Consider the following 19,228-nt stretch of genomic DNA (forward strand, 5'->3'; position numbering starts at 1 on the left):
CCGCGGACCTGCACCCACGGCTCCGGGAGGGCGTCGCGCGCGTCCAGGGCGCCGCACACGCGATGGATCTCGAATCTTGGGGCGGCGCGAGGGACGGACGCCAGCGGGGCAGGGAGCGGGGAACCGGCCTCAGAGGACACGAGGTGGTCGCCGCACATAGCGCGCGGCGGTAGGAGCTGGGCTGGGAGGGCCGGCGGGAAGAGTCCGCGGAGGACAGGCTGTCGTCGAGCCAGCGTCGCACGTGGTTGCGGCCGCCGGTGGCTGGGGGGTGGACTCCATGCGGTGGACGGCGAGGTCGGGGTGGCCAGCGCCGGGGCGCGGAGGGGTGGCCGTCGGCGGGGGAGCGGGGGAGAGAGTTAGAATGCTTTTTCACTAGAGAGAGTTTGTTGGAATGTGAAGCCGCATGCCCAGCCGTCTGACCATGAAAGAGTTGCACAACTATACTTTTGGAGTTGCACATCGACTGCCAAATAGTTGGCCGGGGCTATGATTCGATTGTGCAAGCATCGCCCACGCACGCATTGATATTTAGTTGGCTTGTAATATAGTTTAGTTGCACACACATTGATATTTAGTTGGCAGGAAGACTAATTGCACATATATATGCTCAGTTGGCTTGTAATATAGTCTAGTTGCACACACATTGATGTTTAATTGGCAGGAAGACTAATCTAGTTGCACACATATTGATATTTAGTTGACAGGAAGACTAGTTGCACACACATATGCTTAGTTGGCTTGGAATATAATCTAGTTGCACACACATTAATGTTTAGTTGGCAGGAAGACTAATTGCATACACATATGCTCAGTTGGCTTGTAATATTGTCTAGTTGCACACACGTTGATGTTTAGTTGGCAGGAAGACTAGTCTAGTTGCACACACATTGATATTTAGTTGGCAGAAAGACTAGTTGCACACACATATGCTCAGTTGGCTTGTAATATAATCTAGTTGCACACACATTGATATTTAGTTGGCAAGAAGACTAATTGCACACACATATGCTCAGTTGGCTTGTAATATAGTCTAGTTGCACACATGTTGATGTTTAGTTGGCAGAACACTAGTTGCACACATATATGCTCAATTGACGCGTCAATGTAGTCTCGTTGCACACACATTGATATTTAGTTGGCAGGATTAGTTATACACATATATGCTCAGTTGTCACGGCAATATAGTCTAATTGTACACACATTGATGTTTAGTTGACATGACTATTGGCACACACATATACTCAGTTGGCGCGACAATGCAGTCTAGTTGCACACGCATTGATGTTTAGTTGGCTGGAAGACTAGTTCATCGAAACATATCCATGCGGGATGTATTTTTGAAGAGCATGTCGCGAGGGTTCCAACTGAAAAACGGATCTTAATTTCGATGTGCGATTTAAAATTATGACTTTTTAAAATTTGAAAACTCAAATTAGATGCGTTCATATCTATTCACATGTATGCTTTTGCAGTACTTTTCTAGTACATGGTACTTTTTCTAATTAGAATTGTTTTATCAATTGGAAGAGACTAATTGTTACCTTTTTGGATTAGGGATCAACATTATCTGATTTAGACCGGCCACTCGGGACGATTAGCGAGCAGCCAGCCGCTCACTAGATCGGTCCTTCATGTTTTTGTTTTTGCCCAAATTCTTTAAAGTGCACGCGCACTTTTTGGAGGAAACAAGCGGCCGGTCTTCACAGTCATGCATGAGTTGTTTTTTGTCTGCTAAGGGCATCTCCAACAGTTGTGAGATAGGTGTTGGTAAATTTGCCACCTAGGACATAGTGATGATGTGGCTTGTATTAAATGTGAAAAGAGAGCAAAGTTGTATGTAGATTAACCAACAACCTTTGCACAAGCTCCAAGATGAAATAGAGAGCAATTACATTTATTGTCTCACCATCTATTGGATAGCTTACATACAATTCATTGGAGTAGTTGTATGATAGCTTGTTGGTTGATGACATGGACATTTTACCAACAAGACTAACATACAACCTGTTGAAGATGCCCTAATGCATGCCATTATTAGTATTAAATGCATTCACACTGGTTAGTTCGATTTGGAATAAACAGGTTCACGTGCAATTATTTCGGTTTTCCGAATTTTTAAAAAGTCATATTTTTTAAATTGCGCGTCTGAATTCAGATCTGTCTTCACCCTTGAATTCTTTGCGATGAGATCTTTGAAACTAGATCCCACATGGGTATATTTCGACAATTTTTTTATGCCAACTTTGACGCTATATTGTGCAACTTCAGTATTGCATTGTGCAACTTTAATACTACATGGTGCAATTTTTTTAAAACCAGTTTTTTGAGCTGCATGATCTAACTTCACATGAGGTTACAACCTAGCAACCATGAAAATTTGATGTGTAACTAATCTACTGTCCCGACCAACTATGTAGAAGTCGATGTACAACGATTGTCCTACTCGTGGATGTGTAGTTTTTTTTACAGTTGACACACCCTGCCCCACCTTCCCTACCAGTGATATGTGCAACTTAGTCTGTTGTTCAAGCCAACCTCCTACTAAATGTGCAACTCCTTCCCCTTCCTACTTGCGGATATGTAGTTTCAGTTGGTGGGGGCAACAAATGGAGTTGCACAAAGTTGCTAGGCAGTTGGCCGGAGCAACATATAAAGTTGCACATCTCACAAGCATGGATAGTTGGATGGTGAAAATTCCATATTCACGAGGGTAGTGAAAAGTTACATACTCATGAGGGTAGTAAAAGTTGCATATAAACGGGGCGCTAAAGCTGCACATCCCACTAGACGGGTGTTTTCGAGTTCTAGTAAGAAAATTACACATCCATGAGGCATGAGGGATAGTTGCACATCACTGGTAGACAGTTGGCGGTGACAATATCCGAAGTTGCACATCCACTGCTAGACAATTGGCTGATGCAGCAAACAGTGAAAGCACAACCACGGGTAGGAGAAAAGTTGCACATGAACTACTAGGCAGTTGGCCTGGGCAAAACACGAATTTAAACATTTCACTAGGAGGAGGTAGTTTGGGAGTAGATGTGCCATCAATGAAAACTATACTTCCATGGGGTAGACGAAAAGTTGCACATCCAATGTCAGGTAGTTGTACATCGACTGTTAGGCAGTTGCACAAAACGAGGGACTTAGTTGGCACCAAAAAAATTCATCGAAACATACCCATGCGGGATCTAGTTTCGAAGAGCACGTCACGGGGGTTCCAATGGTGAAAACAGATCTGAATTCCGACACGGGGTTTGAAAGATATGGCTTTTTAAAATTTCGGAAACCCAAAATTATTACACAAAAGACAAGGTAAGCAGGAGGCATGCAGAGATCCATCATATGACAAAAGATCACGTGGAATGATTAATTAGTAGCGTCCTTTTTAGCACTTCTGGTTCACATGAAAGATACTACTTTCCTTTTTAGGATCACATTAGGACAAATAAGTAGGCCACTCTAAACAGCTAGGGAGCAGCCGGCCGCTCTCTAGACGTGTCCTTGTTTTTGAGCTTGGAAATTCTCATTCCATTAAGAGCAACTCTAACCGATCCTTTATAAGTTAGCGGAGTAAAACTCTTAGTGGAGCATATATACTTCACTTTTCGCCGTACCTAGCCGATCAGCTAAAATTAGCGGAGTATAAGCACAAATTCAATCAAAATTGAACCGGAAGATGATGCATTTAAACATAAGTTCAACACATAAAGTTCTTGCGACTCGACATTAAACATAAATTTAAACTAAAACTAAACTTAAACTACTTGTGGCCGAAGTGGAGATCGAGCCAATTCTTCCAGGTGAGGCCACCGTCGAAGAGAGCTGGGTCTGGGCCGTCGTCTTCGGTGAAGACGCTCCGCCACTCCTTGACGTCGATCTTCTTGTTGTCGCCCTCCTCACTGCCTGCGTTGCCACCCACGTCGTCGCAGATGACGATAACTTCGCCATCATTGACGGCAAAGATTGTCTGCTCCGCCTCCACTAGCTCCAGGTACCGCCGACGGAGGTCATCCATTTACGCCTCGGCGGCGGCCTCGGCCTCAAGGCGCTCTCTCACCTCCCGGTTCTCCCTCGCATCCGTGCGGTCACCAACCTCGGCTCTGGTGGGAGGAGGTCGAAAGGATGCTCATCGATGGGAAAGTTGAGCCTCGCATTGCTGCTGTGGAACCAAACCTGCCCCCGGTCGTATTCCATGGTCGCGAGCTCGGCGGTGTGGAAGGAGTCCATCCACTTCCACGTGTGGATCTCGCGGTTGGTGATTTCGGCCACCCATGTCCCACACGACCGCTACCGGACGCCCAGGTACGTCCTCGTCGGTGGTCGCGGCGGAGGGAGGTCGGGGAAGTCCGCAAAACATGTGGGGGAGCGACGGCGAGTGGATCGTCGAGCGGCGGCGGCTCGAGGAAGCGTTCGTGGACGACGACCCGCGAGCTGGTAGCGCGGATCCACGCTGTGGATCGGCGGAGGGGACCGGCGACCACCACGTCCGGCTATTAGGAGGAGGGAGGATGGCGGATTGGGGCGGGGGTCATGCCAGAGGCGGGGCGAGAGGGAGAAGAGGAGGCGGGGGAGAGGAAGAGAGAGTGGGGATTTTTTTACTCAGTTGTCAAGCGTTGGAGTAAATATAAGAAGAGGATTGGGGATGGAGAATTTTTTTACACCAGTAACGATTATAAGAGATCGGCTAGGTACAATTTAGAGGAGAAAAAAAGTCAAATACACTCCTTGTGATGGGATAAGGAATCGGTTAGAGTTGGCCTGACAAGGTGCCGAGAAATATCGTTGGCAACCAAAGAACAGCGCTAGAACATCTGCCACCTTGTTACAAGCCCGTGGGCAAAGGGAAATATGAAAAGAACTAAAGTTCAGAAAGCAAAAGCTGTTGTCTCTCGAAACATCACACCATTTGGGGTAAGATCAGATTCCGAGTTGTTGATTGCAGTAACCAAATTGTGCAGCGTCAGTTTCTGATGCCCAACTCTTGGGCTCTCTCCATAGCATGGATGCATGCCTCTGCTTCAGTCTGTAGGCATCTTGTGCAGTGGCGGAGGCAGGGGTGCTGGCAGGGGCCAAGGCCCTCCTATGCTCTCAGAAATAGAACTATATGTGATTTTAATCCTCCATTTGTCAAACAAAATTGGCAAGATTTAGATGATTTGGCCCTGTCTAGCATTATATAACATGTTTGGCCCCCTCTATATTGAGTTTCTGGCTCCGCCACCGATCTTGTGCATGGTTAATACGACCAGCTCCAGACCCCACCACTCTACCACATGTCCCTTCGCATCACGAATTACGAACTCCCATCCACCATCAGAAGATTCGGGATTAAAACACCCATCAGAGTTGATTTTGAGCACACCCGGTGCTGGTTTTTCCCACACATGATATCAGCCTTTTGCGGTGTCGCCTTCTTCGCACCGAAGAATTCTTGCATTCCCACGCTGTCCGCTTGATCTGCCACATAATTTGTTCATTGTTCATTGGTTGTTTTTCCATGCGAAGCTTCTTTCTTGCCGTCAAAGTCCACAGGGTAGCGATGTTCAAGCTTCTTCTCTACACACCCCCTTTCAGAATCTCCTCCATGGCTTCCTTTGATCATGCAAAGGTGCGCAGGTAGGTTGGTTAAGTCTCCGCAGAGGAGGCCAAAGCAAAAAAAATAGAAGAAGGATATACCCCGGCCTTTGCATGCAGTCATTTTATTAATTATTCACAAAGACCATACAAAGTAATACATTGAAGCCATCATCTAGGCAACACTTGTTGCTACTCCTATCCCTTGATGAAGGTGTGTCGAATATCTGGGCCAAATATCAAACAGACATCGCACCAAACCCTAACATCTATAACCAAATGCCCGAGCCCAGCCACACACCGGGACTGGGTCCCACACCGGTCTGGTGCACTCTCAGAGGCTGCCGCCGTCATCCTCCACCGGTCCATCTTCAGAGCAAGAACAGACACATCAACCTTGCCTGCCTGCTGTCGACACCACCACGGCGCCAGACAACGCCATCATCCTGCATGTATCCGTCCACACGTGCCCATCGCCGAACCTCCGCAACGCCATGCCGCCGGGATCCACGTCAACCATGTGGTAGATGTAACACCGCTCCTCCTCTTGTCTCGTCCAACCAACACTTGCTCCAAAATGATGCCCCCGGGAGGGACAATGGCATCAAAGGTGCCATCATCGTCTGACCGGTAGATCCAGGTCTAGGGTTTCCCACGGAGCATCACAAGTGGGGTGGCGTGACCTACAACAACGATGCCTCGAGAAGGGAACGACGTCATAGACGTCGCCATCGTCCGCCATGGCCGAAGTCGGCGTGATTTTCACCGAAAGTCGCGTCCCCCCGATCTCGTGGTCGGGTGAAACCGAACGGAGCCTTGCCGTGGAGACGAGGGCCGCCGTCAACATGCTGGCAGGGAGCCTCCAGCCGCCCCTCACCGGTCATCCTCGTGCCACCGACCGGCCAAGGCCATACCGTGATAGATCTGGGCAGGACGCTAGATCCGCAACCCTCGATGCCACCCATCTACACGCAACCGCCACCCTCGCTGAATGGAGCGCCGCCACCGCCACCACCACCGTCCAACCTCAAGTCACCATCGGCCATGGATGCTTCGATCGCCGCCGCGCAATAGGTTCTTAGTTGTGATGCAAAGACGGTTGTAGTTATGCTCCCCGATGTACACCATGACCGGTGAATTTGGGGCTAGGAGTTGTCTGGGATTAACTAATTCTCTGTTGATTTTACAAAAAAATGTCATGTGGCTTTTCTGGCCCCTACAAGTTTTAAGAAACTAGGCTACAACACCCTTCGATTTTACTTTCTAAGTCTCTCATTAGAGTATGCTTCAAGTCCATGGTGCTAATCGATGGATTTTGACATCATCAAGCAAGGCGGTCCATGCCCACCATCAACGATCATCAATCCCGGCCAATCCATGCTTACTCTCATAATCGTGCTCGCTGCCGGACATTGTGTACCAGAGTCCCATGATAGACACAAAGATCTAGTTTGAGCCACACTATGGAAGGGTATGCAAAAACACTGAGTCAGATCAAGAGGAAAAATCATTCACAAAAACAAAACAAAAAGGATCAAGATAATAAGTAAATAAATCATGGCCATAAACGTGGGTACAAAATAGGAAATGATGATTGCTACCTCTTGAGCACTGCGTTGGATTTCCTTGAAGAGGAAAGGATGATGGAGCAAAGTAGCGTAAGTATTTCCCTCAGTTTTTGAGAACCAAGGTATCAATCCAGTAGGAGGCTGCACGCGAGTCCCTCGTACCTGCACAAAACAAATAACTCCTCGCAACCAACGCGATAAGGGGTTGTCAATCCCTTCACGGTCACTTACGAGAGTGAGATCTGATAGATATGATAAGATAATATTTTTGGTATTTTTGTGATAAAGATGCAAAGTAAAATGAAAGCAAAGTAAAAAAGCAAAGGAAATAATTAAGTATTGGAAGATTAATATGATGAAGATAGACCCGGGGCCATAGGTTTCACTAGTGGCTTCTCTCAAGAGCATAAGTATTTTACGGTGGGTGAACGAATTACTGTTGAGCAATTGACAGAATTGAGCATAGTTATGAGAATATCTAGGTATGATCATGTATATAGGCATCACGTCCGAGACAAGTAGACCGACTCCTGCCTGCATCTACTACTATTACTCCACTCATCGACCGCTATCCAGCATGCATCTAGAGTATTAAGTTCATGAAAATAGAGTAACGCCTTAAGCAAGATGACATGATGTAGAGGGATAAATTCATGCAATATGATAAAAAAAACCATCTTGTTATCCTTGATGGCAACAATACAATACGTGCCTTGCTGCCCCTACTATCACTAGGAAAGGACACCGCAAGATTGAACCTAAAGCTAAGCACTTCTCCCATTGCAAGAAAGATCAATCTAGTAGGCCAACCAAACTGATAATTCGAAGAGACTTGCAAAGATAACCAATCATACATAAAAGAATTCAGAGAAGATTCAAATATTGTTCATAGATAATCTTGATCATAAACCCACAATTCATCGGTCTCAACAAACACACCGCAAAAAGAAGATTACATCGAATAGATCTCCACAAGAGAGGGGGAGAACATTGTATTGAGATCCAAAAAGAGAGAAGAAGCCATCTAGCTAATAACTATGGACCCGAAGGTCTGAGGTAAACTACTCACATTTCATCGGAGAGGCTATGGTGTTGATGTAGAAGCCCTTCGTGATGGATGCCCCCTCCGGCGGAGCTCTGAAACAGGCCCCAAGATGGGATCTCGTGGATACAGAAGGTTGCGGCGGTGGAATTAGGTTTTTGGCTCCGTCTCTGATCGTTTGGGGGTACGTAGGTATATATAGGAGGAAGGAGTACGTCGGTGGAGCAACAGGGGGCCCATGAGGGTGGAGGGCACGCCTGGGAGGGGGTAGGCGCGCCCCCTACCTCGTGGCTTCCTCCTTTATTTCTTGACGTAGGGCCCAAGTCTCCTGGATCATGTTCGGTGAGAAAATCACGTTCCCGAAGGTTTCATTTCATTTGGACTCCGTTTGATATTCCTTTTCTTCGAAACCCTAAAATAGGCAAAAAAACAGCAATTCTGGGCTGGGCCTCCGGTTAATAGGTTAGTCCCAAGAATAATATAAAAGTGGATAATAAAGCCCAATAATGTCCAAAACAGTAGATAATATAGCATGGAGCAATCAAAAATTATAGATACGTTGGAGACGTATCAATGATTTTGAAGTAAAAAGAGACTAAAAAGAAATCAGCTGATAATGCGCCATAAACCTTAAAATTCATTTTCATTTATCCCTATAACACATCCAAAGTTTTTGAGAAGCTCGGCTACAAAATTACTTCAATCCTGCCCCCTTCTTGCATCAGAGTATGCTTCAAATCCATGATGATACATTGTGAGCGCGAGATCCATGATTGCCCAAAGGGTATGCAAATGCACTGAGACAACATAGAAACACCTTGCAGGCCCCACTCCCCGGTCCCCGTCGGCCACCCGCTCGCGCCGGCTGCTGCTCCGGCACCGTCGCCCACCCTCATGGCCTCTCCCTCCCCCCCCCCCCCCCCCCCCGCGGTGGGTCGCCTCCGTGAGATGCGCTGGCTTGAGTCTAGCCCCTCCTCCGCCGGATCTGGCTGCGACGTTTGCTCCTACCGCCAGGTTCTGTGCTCTTCTCCAGCCGCCCAGCCTCCTGCCTCGCCTGCGCCCCGCTCCTCGCCGCCCGCTGTGCACCCGGGCCCCCGGTCCGAGGTGCATCGGGTCGTGCACGAGACCACGGCTGCTCCTGACGATGGTGGGTGGTTGGTGGCCTCTGGTCGGCGCTGCTCCAGCCCGCGCGGTCTGCGTCGTCGCCGTTGTGACGGGCCCGCGCGCCACCCGCGCCGTCCTCCGTCCCTGCCGAGCCCTGGGGAGTGCCCCCGCTGCTTCGGTGACCACCCGCGGTCGGAGTGTCGTCGGGATGTGCGTTGCCGTCGGTGCCGGTTCTTCGGCCACATCGCCCGCTACTGCACCACCCCGCGGCCCTCCTCCCCTTCCGGCGCGCCCGCGGCCAAGCGCCCGCGCCCTTCTTCCCCGCGCTCGACGGGTTCCTCGGCCCCAAGTGTCGTAGGTCCATGCCCACCACGTCCTCCGGGTCGGGGCTGCGCCTGTCCTCGGCTGCCACCGCCTCCTCCCCCTCCTTCGCTGCTGCCACACCATCTTCCTCCCCGTCTTCCTCGGCGGTCCCCGCGCCCCGTGGTTCTGCATCCACCGCCGCGCCCGCCGCACCGTCGCCGATGTCCGGGCACCCTGACTTGCGCCCTCCAGGCGCAGTTTGCTTCCTGCCACGCTCTGCACGCCTGGACGCTGCTGAGTGCGCTCTGGATCTTGCCCTGGTCGCCATCATGGCCGGCTGTCGCTCGGGTGTCTCCGCTGCAGACGTGTCGCGTGCTCTCTGTGAGCGTCTCCGACTCGACCCTTCGGTTTTCTCAGTACATCGCCGTCGGGACGACGAGTTCCTCCTGTGCTTCTGAGACATGGCCTCCCATGCCACTGCTGTCGCCGCCACCGTGCGCACGACCAGGTTTCGGCTCATCATGCATCCGTGGAGCCGTCTAGCCGGTGCTGAGCCGATCTCCCTCCGCATCGCTGTCGACATCGAGATCACATGCATCCCCGACCATGGCTGGGACATCTTCTCCGCCATCCAGCTGCTTTCCCCCTTCTGCCTCGTCGACCAGCTCGCTCCGGAGACGCTGGACGACAGCGACATGTCTGTCTTTCGCCTGTCGGCTTGGACGACTGATCCTGACAGGATCACGCGCTCCTCCGAGCTGCTGCTTGCCGAGACCGACGAGCACGCCAATGCCAACCCCGACCTCTGTTGGAAATATGCCCTAGAGGTAATAATAAATTGGTTATTATTATATTTCCTTGTTCATGATAATCGTTTATTATCCATGCTAGAATTGTATTGATAGGAAACTCAGATACATGTGTGGATACATAGACAACACCATGTCCCTAGTAAGCCTCTAGTTGACTAGCTTGTTGATCAATAGATGGTTACGGTTTCCTGACCATGGACATTGGATGTCGTTGATAACGGGATCACATCATTAGGAGAATGATGTGATGGACTAGACCCAATCCTAAGCCTAGCACAAAGATCGTGTAGTTCGTATGCTAAAGCTTTTCTAATGGCAAGTATCATTTCCTTAGACCATGAGATTGTGCAACTCCCGGATACTGTAGGAGTGCTTTGGGTGTGCCAAACATCACAACGTAACTGGGTGGCTATAAAGGTACACTACAGGTATCTCCAAAAGTGTCTGTTGGGTTGGCACGAATCGAGACTGGGATTTGTCACTCCGTGTAAACAGAGAGGTATCTCTGGGCCCACTCGGTAGGACATCATCATAATGTGCACAGTGTGACCAAGGAGTTGATCACGGGATGATGTGTTACGGAACAAGTAAAGAGACTTGCCGGTAACGAGATTGAACAAGGTATCGGGATACCGACGATCGAATCTCGGGCAAGTATCGTACCGCTAGACAAAGGGAATTGTATACGGGATTGATTAAGTCCTTGACATCGTGGTTCGTCCGATGAGATCATCGTGGAACATGTGGGAGCCAACATGGGTATCCAGATCCCGTTGTTGGTTATTGGCCGGAGAGTTGTCTCGGTCATGTCTGCATGGTTCCCGAACCCGTAGGGTCTACACACTTAAGGTTCGATGACGCTAGGGTTATAGGGAAAGTATGTACGCGGTTACCGAATATTGTTCGGAGTCTCGGATGAGATCCCGGACGTCACGAGGAGTTACGGAATGGTCCGGAGGTAAAGATTGATATATAGGAAGTATGGTTTTGGCCACCGGAAGTGTTCCGGGCATCACCGGTAGTGTACCGGGACCACCGGAGGGGTCCGGGGGTCCACCAGGTGGGGCCACCAGCCCCAGAGGCTTACATGGGCCAATAGTGGGAAGGGACCAGCCCCTAGGTGGGCCATGGCGCCCCCACCAAGGCCCAAGGCGTCCTCAAGAGGAGAGGGGGCAAACCCTAGGCGCAGATGGGCCCTAAGGCCCACCCTAGGTGCGCCCCCCTCTCTCTCCCCCTTGGCCGCCTCCCAGATGGGATCTGGGGGCTGCCGCCACCCCTAGGGAGGGAACCCTAGGTGGGGGCGCAGCCCCTCCCCTCCCCCTATATATACTTGAGGTTTGGGGTTGCCCAACACATGTGATTTGCTCTCCCTGTTGGCGCAGCCCTACCCCTCTCCCTCCTCGTCTCTCGTAGTGCTTGGCGAAGCCCTGTTGGAGTCCCGCGCTCCTCCACCACCACCATGCCGTCGTGCTGCTGCTGGATGGAGTCTTCCCCAACCTCTCCTTCTCCCCTTGCTGGATCAAGGCGTAGGAGACGTCACCGGGCTGTACGTGTGTTGAACACGGAGGTGCCGTCTGTTCGGCACTAGGATCATCGGTGATTTGGATCACGACGAGTACGACTCCATCAACCCCGTTCACTTGAACTCCGCTTAGCGATCTACAAGGGTATGTAGATGCACTCTCCTTCCCCTCGTTGCTAGATTACTCCATAGATTGATCTTGGTGATGCGTAGAAAATTTTGAATTTCTGCTACGTTCCCCAACAGTGGCATCATGAGCTAGGTCTATGCGTAGTTACTATGCACGAGTAGAACACAAAGTAGTTGTGGGCGTCGATATTGTCAATTATCTTGCCGTTACTAGTCTTATCTTGATTCGGCGGCATCGTGGGATGAAGCGGCCCGGACCAACCTTACACGTACGCTTACGTGAGACTGGTTTCACCGACTGACATGCACTAGTTGCATAAGGTGGCTGGCGGGTGTTTGTCTCTCCCACTTTAGTCGGATCGGATTCAATGAACAGGGTCCTTATGAAGGGTAAATAGAAATTGGCAATTCACGTTGTGGTTTTGGCGTAGGTAAGAAACGTTCTTGCTAGAAACCTATAGCAGCCACGTAAAAACTTGCAACAACAATTAGAGGACGTCTAACTTGTTTTTGCAGCAAGTGTTTTGTGATGTGATATGGCCAAATGATGTGATGAATGATATATATGTGATGTATGAGATCATGTTCTTGTAATAGGAATCACGACTTGCATGTCGATGAGTATGACAACCGGCAGGAGCCATAGGAGTTGTCTTTATTTTTGTATGACCTGTGTGTCATTGAGAAACGCCGTGTAAATTACTTTACTTTATTGCTAAACGTGTTAGCCATAGTAGTATAAGTAATAGTTGGCGAGCAACTTCATGGAGACACGATGATGGAGATCATGGTGTCATGCCGGTGACAAGATGATCATGGAGCCCCAAGATGGAGATCAAAGGAGCTATATGATATTGGCCATATCATGTCACTATTATTTGATTGCATGTGATGTTTATCATGTTTTTGCATCTTGTTTACTTAGAACGACGGTAGTAAATAAGATGATCCCTCATAATAATTTCAAGAAAGTGTTCCCCCTAACTGTGCATCGTTGCGACAGTTCGTTGTTTCGAAGCACCACGTGATGATCGAGTGTGATAGATTCCAACGTTCACATACAACGGGTGTAAGACAGATTTACACATGCAAATACTTAGGTTGACTTGACGAGCCTAGCATGTACAGACATGGCCTCGGAACACAGAAGACCGAAAGGTCGAGCATGAGTCGTATAGAAGATACGGTCAACATGAAGATGTTCACCGATGTTGACTAGTCCGTCTCACGTGATGATCGGACACGGCCTAGTTGACTCGGATCATGTAATCACTTAGATGACTAGAGGGATGTCTATCTGAGTGGGAGTTCATAAGATGAACTTAATTATCCTGAACATAGTCAAAAGGTCTTCGCAAATTATGTCGTGGCTCGCGCTTCAGTTCTACTTTTTAGATATGTTCCTGGAGAAAATTTAGTTGAAAGTTGATAGTAGCAATTATGCGGACTAGGTCCGTAAACTGAGGATTGTCCTCATTGCTTCATAGAAGGCTTGTGTCCTTAATGCACCGCTTAGTGTGCTGAACCTCAAACGTCGTTTGTGGATGTTGCGAACATCTGACATACACATTTTGATAACTACGTGATAGTTCAGTTAAACGGTTTAGAGTTGAGGCACCGAAGACGTTTTGAAACGTCGCGAAACATATGAGATGTTTCGAGGGCTGAAATTGGGATTTCAGGCTCGTGCCCACGTCAAGAGGTATAAGACCTCCGACGATTTTCTTAGCCTGCAAACTAAGGGAGAAAAGCTCAATTGTTGAGCTTGTGCTCAGATTGTCTGAGTACAACAATCATTTGAATCGAGTGGGAGTTGATCTTCCAGATGAGATAGTGATGTTTCTAAGAACTCATTACCACCAAGCTGCTAGAGCTTCGTGATGAACTACAATATATCAGGGACATATATGATGATCCTTGAGATATTCGCGATGTTTGACACCATAAAAGTATAAATCAAGAAGGAGCATCAATTGTTGATGGTTGAACCACTAGTTTCAAGAAGGGCAAGGGCAAGAAGGGATACTTCATGAAACGGCAAATCAGCTGCTGCTTTAGTGAAGAAACCCAAGGTTGAACCCAAACCCGAGACTAAGTGCTTCTGTAATAAGGGGAACAACCACTGGAGCAGAATTACGCTAGATACTTGGTAGATGAGAAGGCTGGCAAGGTCGATAGAAGTATATTGGATATACATTGTGTTAATGTGTACTTTACTAGTACTCCTAGTAGCACCATGGTATTGGATACCGGTTCGGTTGCTAAGTGTTAGTAAACTCAAAATAAAAGGCTGCGGAGTAAATGGAGACTAGCTAAAGGTGAGCTGGCGATATGTGTTGGAAGTTTTTCCCAAGCTTGATGTGATCAAGCATCGCACGCTCCCTCTACCATCGAGATTGGTGTTTGCATTGAGCATAGACATGATTGGATTATGTCTATCGCAATACGGTTATTCATTTAAGGAGAATAATGGTTACTCTGTTTATTTGAATAATACCTTCAATGGTCTTGCACCTAAAATGAATGGTTTATTGAATCTCGAACGTAGTGATACACATGTTCATGCCAAAAGATATAAGATAGTAATGATAGTACCACCTACTTGTGGCACTGCCACGTAAGTCATATCGGTATAAAACGCATGAAGAAGCTCCATGTTGATGGATCTTTGGGCTCACTCGTTTTTGAAAAGTTTGAGACATGCGAACCATGTCTATTGGTGTATATGCATGAAGAAACTCCATGCAAATGGACCATTTGGACTCACTTGATTTTGAATCACTTGAGACATGCAAATCATACCACATGGGCAAGATGACTGAAAGCCTTGTTTTCAGTAAAATGGAACTAGAAAGCAACTTGTTGGAAGTAATACATTTTGATGTGTGCAGTCCAATGAGTGCTGAGGCGTGTAGTGGATATCGTTATGTTCTTACTTCATAGATGATTTGAGTAGATGTTGAGTATATTTACTTGATGAATCACGAGTCTGAATTATTGAAAGGTTTAAGTAATTTCAGGGTGAAGGTGAGAGATCGTCGTGACAAGAGGATAAAATATCTATGATATGATCATAGAGATGAATATCTGAATTACGAGTTTGGCACAGAATTAAGACACTGTGGAAATTGTTTCACAACTAATACAGCCTGAAACACCATAGTATGATGGTGTGTCCGAACATCATAACTGCACCCTATTGGATATGATGCATACCATGATGTCTCTTATCGAATTACCACGATAGTTTATGGGTCAGGCATTAGAGACAACCATATTCACTTTAAATAGGGCACCACGTAATTCTGATGAGATGACACCATATGAACTATGGTTTAGAGAAACCTAAGCTGTCATTTGTTAAAAGGATTGGGGCTGCGACGCTTATGTGAAAAGTTTCAGGCTGACAAGCTCGAACCCAAAGCGGATAAATGCATCTTCATAGGACACCCAAAACAGTTGGGTGTACCTCCTGTCTCAGATCCGAAAGCAATAAGGGATTATTTATAGAATCGGGTCCTTTCCCGAGGAAAAGTTTCTCTCGAAAGAATTGAGTGGGAGGATGGTGGAGACTTGATGAGGTTATTGAACCGTCTCTTCAAATAGTGTGTGGCAGGGCACACGGAGTTGTTCCTGCGGCACCTACACCAATTGAAGTGGAAGCTTATGATAGTGATCATGAAACTTCAGATCAAGTCACTACCAAACCTCGTGGGATGACAAGGATGCGTACTACTTCAGAATGGTACGTAATCCTATCTTGGAAGTCATGTTGCTAGACAACAATGAACCTACGAGCTATGGAGAAGCGATGGTGGGCCTGGATTCCAAAATGGCTCGAGGCCATATAATCCGAGAGAGGATCCATATATGAAAACAAAGTGTAGACTTTGGAAGAACTACTTGATGGTCGTAAGGCTGTTAGGTACATATGGATTTTAAAAGGAAGACGGACAATGATGGTAAGTATCACCATTAAGAAAGCTTGACTTGTCGTTAAGATGTTTTTCGACAAGTTCAAGAGTTGACTACGATGAGACTTTCTCACTCGTGGCGAAGCTAAGAGTCTGTTGGAATTATATTAGCGATTACTGCATTATTTATGAAATCTTGCAGATAGGATGTGAAAACATTGTTTCCTCGACGATTTTCTTGAGGAAAGGTTGTATGTGATACAACCGAAAGGTTTTGTCAATCCTGAAAGATGCTAACAAGTATGCAAAGCTCCAGCAATCCTTCTATGGACTAGAGCAGGCATCTCGGGTCGGAATATATGTTTTGATGGAGTGATCAAAGCTTTTAGGTTTATACAATGTTTGCTAGAAACTTGTATTTACAAGAAAGTGAGTGGGAGCACTACAATATTTCTGATAAGTATATGTGGATGACATATTGTTGATCTGAAATAATGTAGAATTTCTGGAAAGCATAAACGGTTGTTTGAAGAGTGATTTTCAAAGGAAGACCTGGATAAAGCTGCTTACATATTGGGCATCAAGATCTATAGAGATAGATCAAAATGCCTGATGATACTTTCAAAGAACGCACACCTTGACATGTTTTTGAAGGAGTTCAAAATAGATCAGTCAAAGAAGGGGTTCTTACCTAAGTTGTAAGGTGTGAAGTTGAGTAAGACTCAAAGCTTGACCACGACAGAAGAAAGAGGAAGGACGAAGGTCGTCCCCTATACTCTTGTCATAGGCTCTATACGGTATGCCATGCTGAGTACCGCACCTGATGTGTGCCTTGCCACATGTCTGGCAAGAGGGTACAAAGGTGATCTAGGACTGGATCACTAGATAGCAGTCAAAAATTATCCTTAGAGGAATAATGAAATGTTTCTCGGTTATGGAGGTGATAAAGAGTTCGACATAAAGAGTTACGTCGATGCAAGCTTAACACCTATCCGGATAGCTCTGAGTAGAGATACCGGATACGTATAATGGAGCAATAATTTGGAATAGCTCCAAATGTAGCATAGTAGTTGCATCTACAAGATGACATAGAAATTTGCGAAGTACATACGGATCTGAATGCTGCAGACCCGTTGAGTGAAACCTCTCTCACAAGCATAACATGATCAAACCCAGAACTCTTTGGGTGTTAGTCACATGGTGATGTGACCTTGAGTGTTAATCACATATCGATGTGAACTGGATTATTGACTCTAGTGCAAGTGGGAGACTATTGGAAATATGCCCTAGAGGCAATAATAAATTGGTTATTATTATATTTCCTTGTTCATGATAATCGTTTATTATCCATGCTAGAATTGTATTGATAGGAAACTCAGATACATGTGTGGATACATAGACAACACCATGTCCCTAGTAAGCCTCTAGTTGACTAGCTCGTTGATCAATAGATGGTCACGGTTTCCTGACCATGGACATTGGATGTCGTTGATAACGGGATCACATCATTAGGAGAATGATGTGATGGACTAGACCCAATCCTAAGCCTAGCACAAAGATCGTGTAGTTCGTATGGTAAAGCTTTTCTAATGTCAAGTATCATTTCCTTAGACCATGAGATTGTGCAACTCCCGGATACCGTAGGAGTGCTTTGGGTGTGCCAAACGTCACAACGTAACTGGGTGGCTATAAAGGTACACTACAGGTATCTCCGAAAGTGTCTGCTGGGTTGGCACGAATCGAGACTGGGATTTGTCACTCCGTGTAAACGGAGAGGTATCTCTGGGCCCACTCGGTAGGACATCATAATGTGCACAGTGTGACCAAGGAGTTGATCACGGGATGATGTGTTACAGAACGAGTAAAGAGACTTGCCGGTAACGAGATTGAACAAGGTATCGGGATACCGATGATCGAATCTCGAGCAAGTATCGTACCGCTAGACAAAGGGAATTGTATACGGGATTGATTAAGTCCTTGACATCGTGGTTCGTCCGATGAGATCATCGTGGAACATGTGGGAGCCAACATGGCTATCCAGATCCTGCTATTGGTTATTGGCCGGAGAGTTGTCTCGGTCATGTCTGCATGGTTCCCGAACCCGTAGGGTCTACACACTTAAGGTTCGATGACGCTAGGGTTATAGGGAAAGTATGTACGCGGTTACCGAATGTTGTTCGGAATCTCGGATGAGATCTCGGACGTCACGAGGAGTTCCGGAATGGTCCGGAGGTAAAGATTGATATATAGGAAGTATGGTTTTGGCCACCGGAAGTGTTCCGGGCATCACCGGTAGTGTACCGGGACCACCGGAGGGGTCCGGGGGTCCACCAGGTGGGGCCACCAGCCCCGGAGGCTTACATGGGCCAATAGTGGGAAGGGACCAGCCCCTAGGTGGGCTGGGGCGCCTCCCACCAAGGCCCAAGGCGTCCTCAAGAGGAGAGGGGGCAAACCCTAGGCGCAGATGGGCCCTAAGGCCCACCCTAGGTGCGCCCCCTCTCTCCCCCTTGGCCGCCTCCCAGATGGGATCTAGGGGCTGCCGCCACCCCTAGGGAGGGAACCCTAGGTGGGGGCGCAGCCCCTCCCCTCCCCCTATATATACTTGAGGTTTGGGGCTGCCCAACACATGTGATTTGCTCTCCCTGTTGGCGCAGCCCTACCCCTCTCCCTCCTCGTCTCTCGTAGTGCTTGGCGAAGCCCTGCTGGAGTCCCGCGCTCCTCCACCACCACCACGCCGTCGTGCTGCTGCTGGATGGAGTCTTCCCCAACCTTTCCTTCTCCCCTTGCTGGATCAAGGCGTAGGAGACGTCACCGGACTGTACGTGTGTTGAACACGGAGGTGCCGTCCGTTCGGCACTAAGATCATCGGTGATTTGGATCACGACGAGTACGACTCCATCAACCCCGTTCACTTGAACGCTTCCGCTTAGCGATCTACAAGGGTATGTAGATGCACTCTCCTTCCCCTTGTTGCTAGATTACTCCATAGATTGATCTTGGTGATGCGTAGAAAATTTTGAATTTCTGCTACGTTCCCCAACAACCTCGTCGATCGCTTCGCCATGGAGATGCTGCGTTTTCTAGTGTCCATTCACGTGCGTTGCTCTGCCGATTTCCGGCTGCCCGTTTCGCCTCCGCCTGCTGGGCCCGATGATGGTTACGTGCGCCCTCGCCGCCCTGCCCCGATGCCTGGCCTCGCCGTCAGGATTTCCCGCCGCCTTCTGGTGCTCGCCGGCCATGTGGCCGTGCCGGCCAAA

This window comes from Triticum urartu, chromosome 7 (assembly GCF_003073215.2).
Source record: "Triticum urartu cultivar G1812 chromosome 7, Tu2.1, whole genome shotgun sequence".
Taxonomy (NCBI): domain Eukaryota; kingdom Viridiplantae; phylum Streptophyta; class Magnoliopsida; order Poales; family Poaceae; genus Triticum; species Triticum urartu.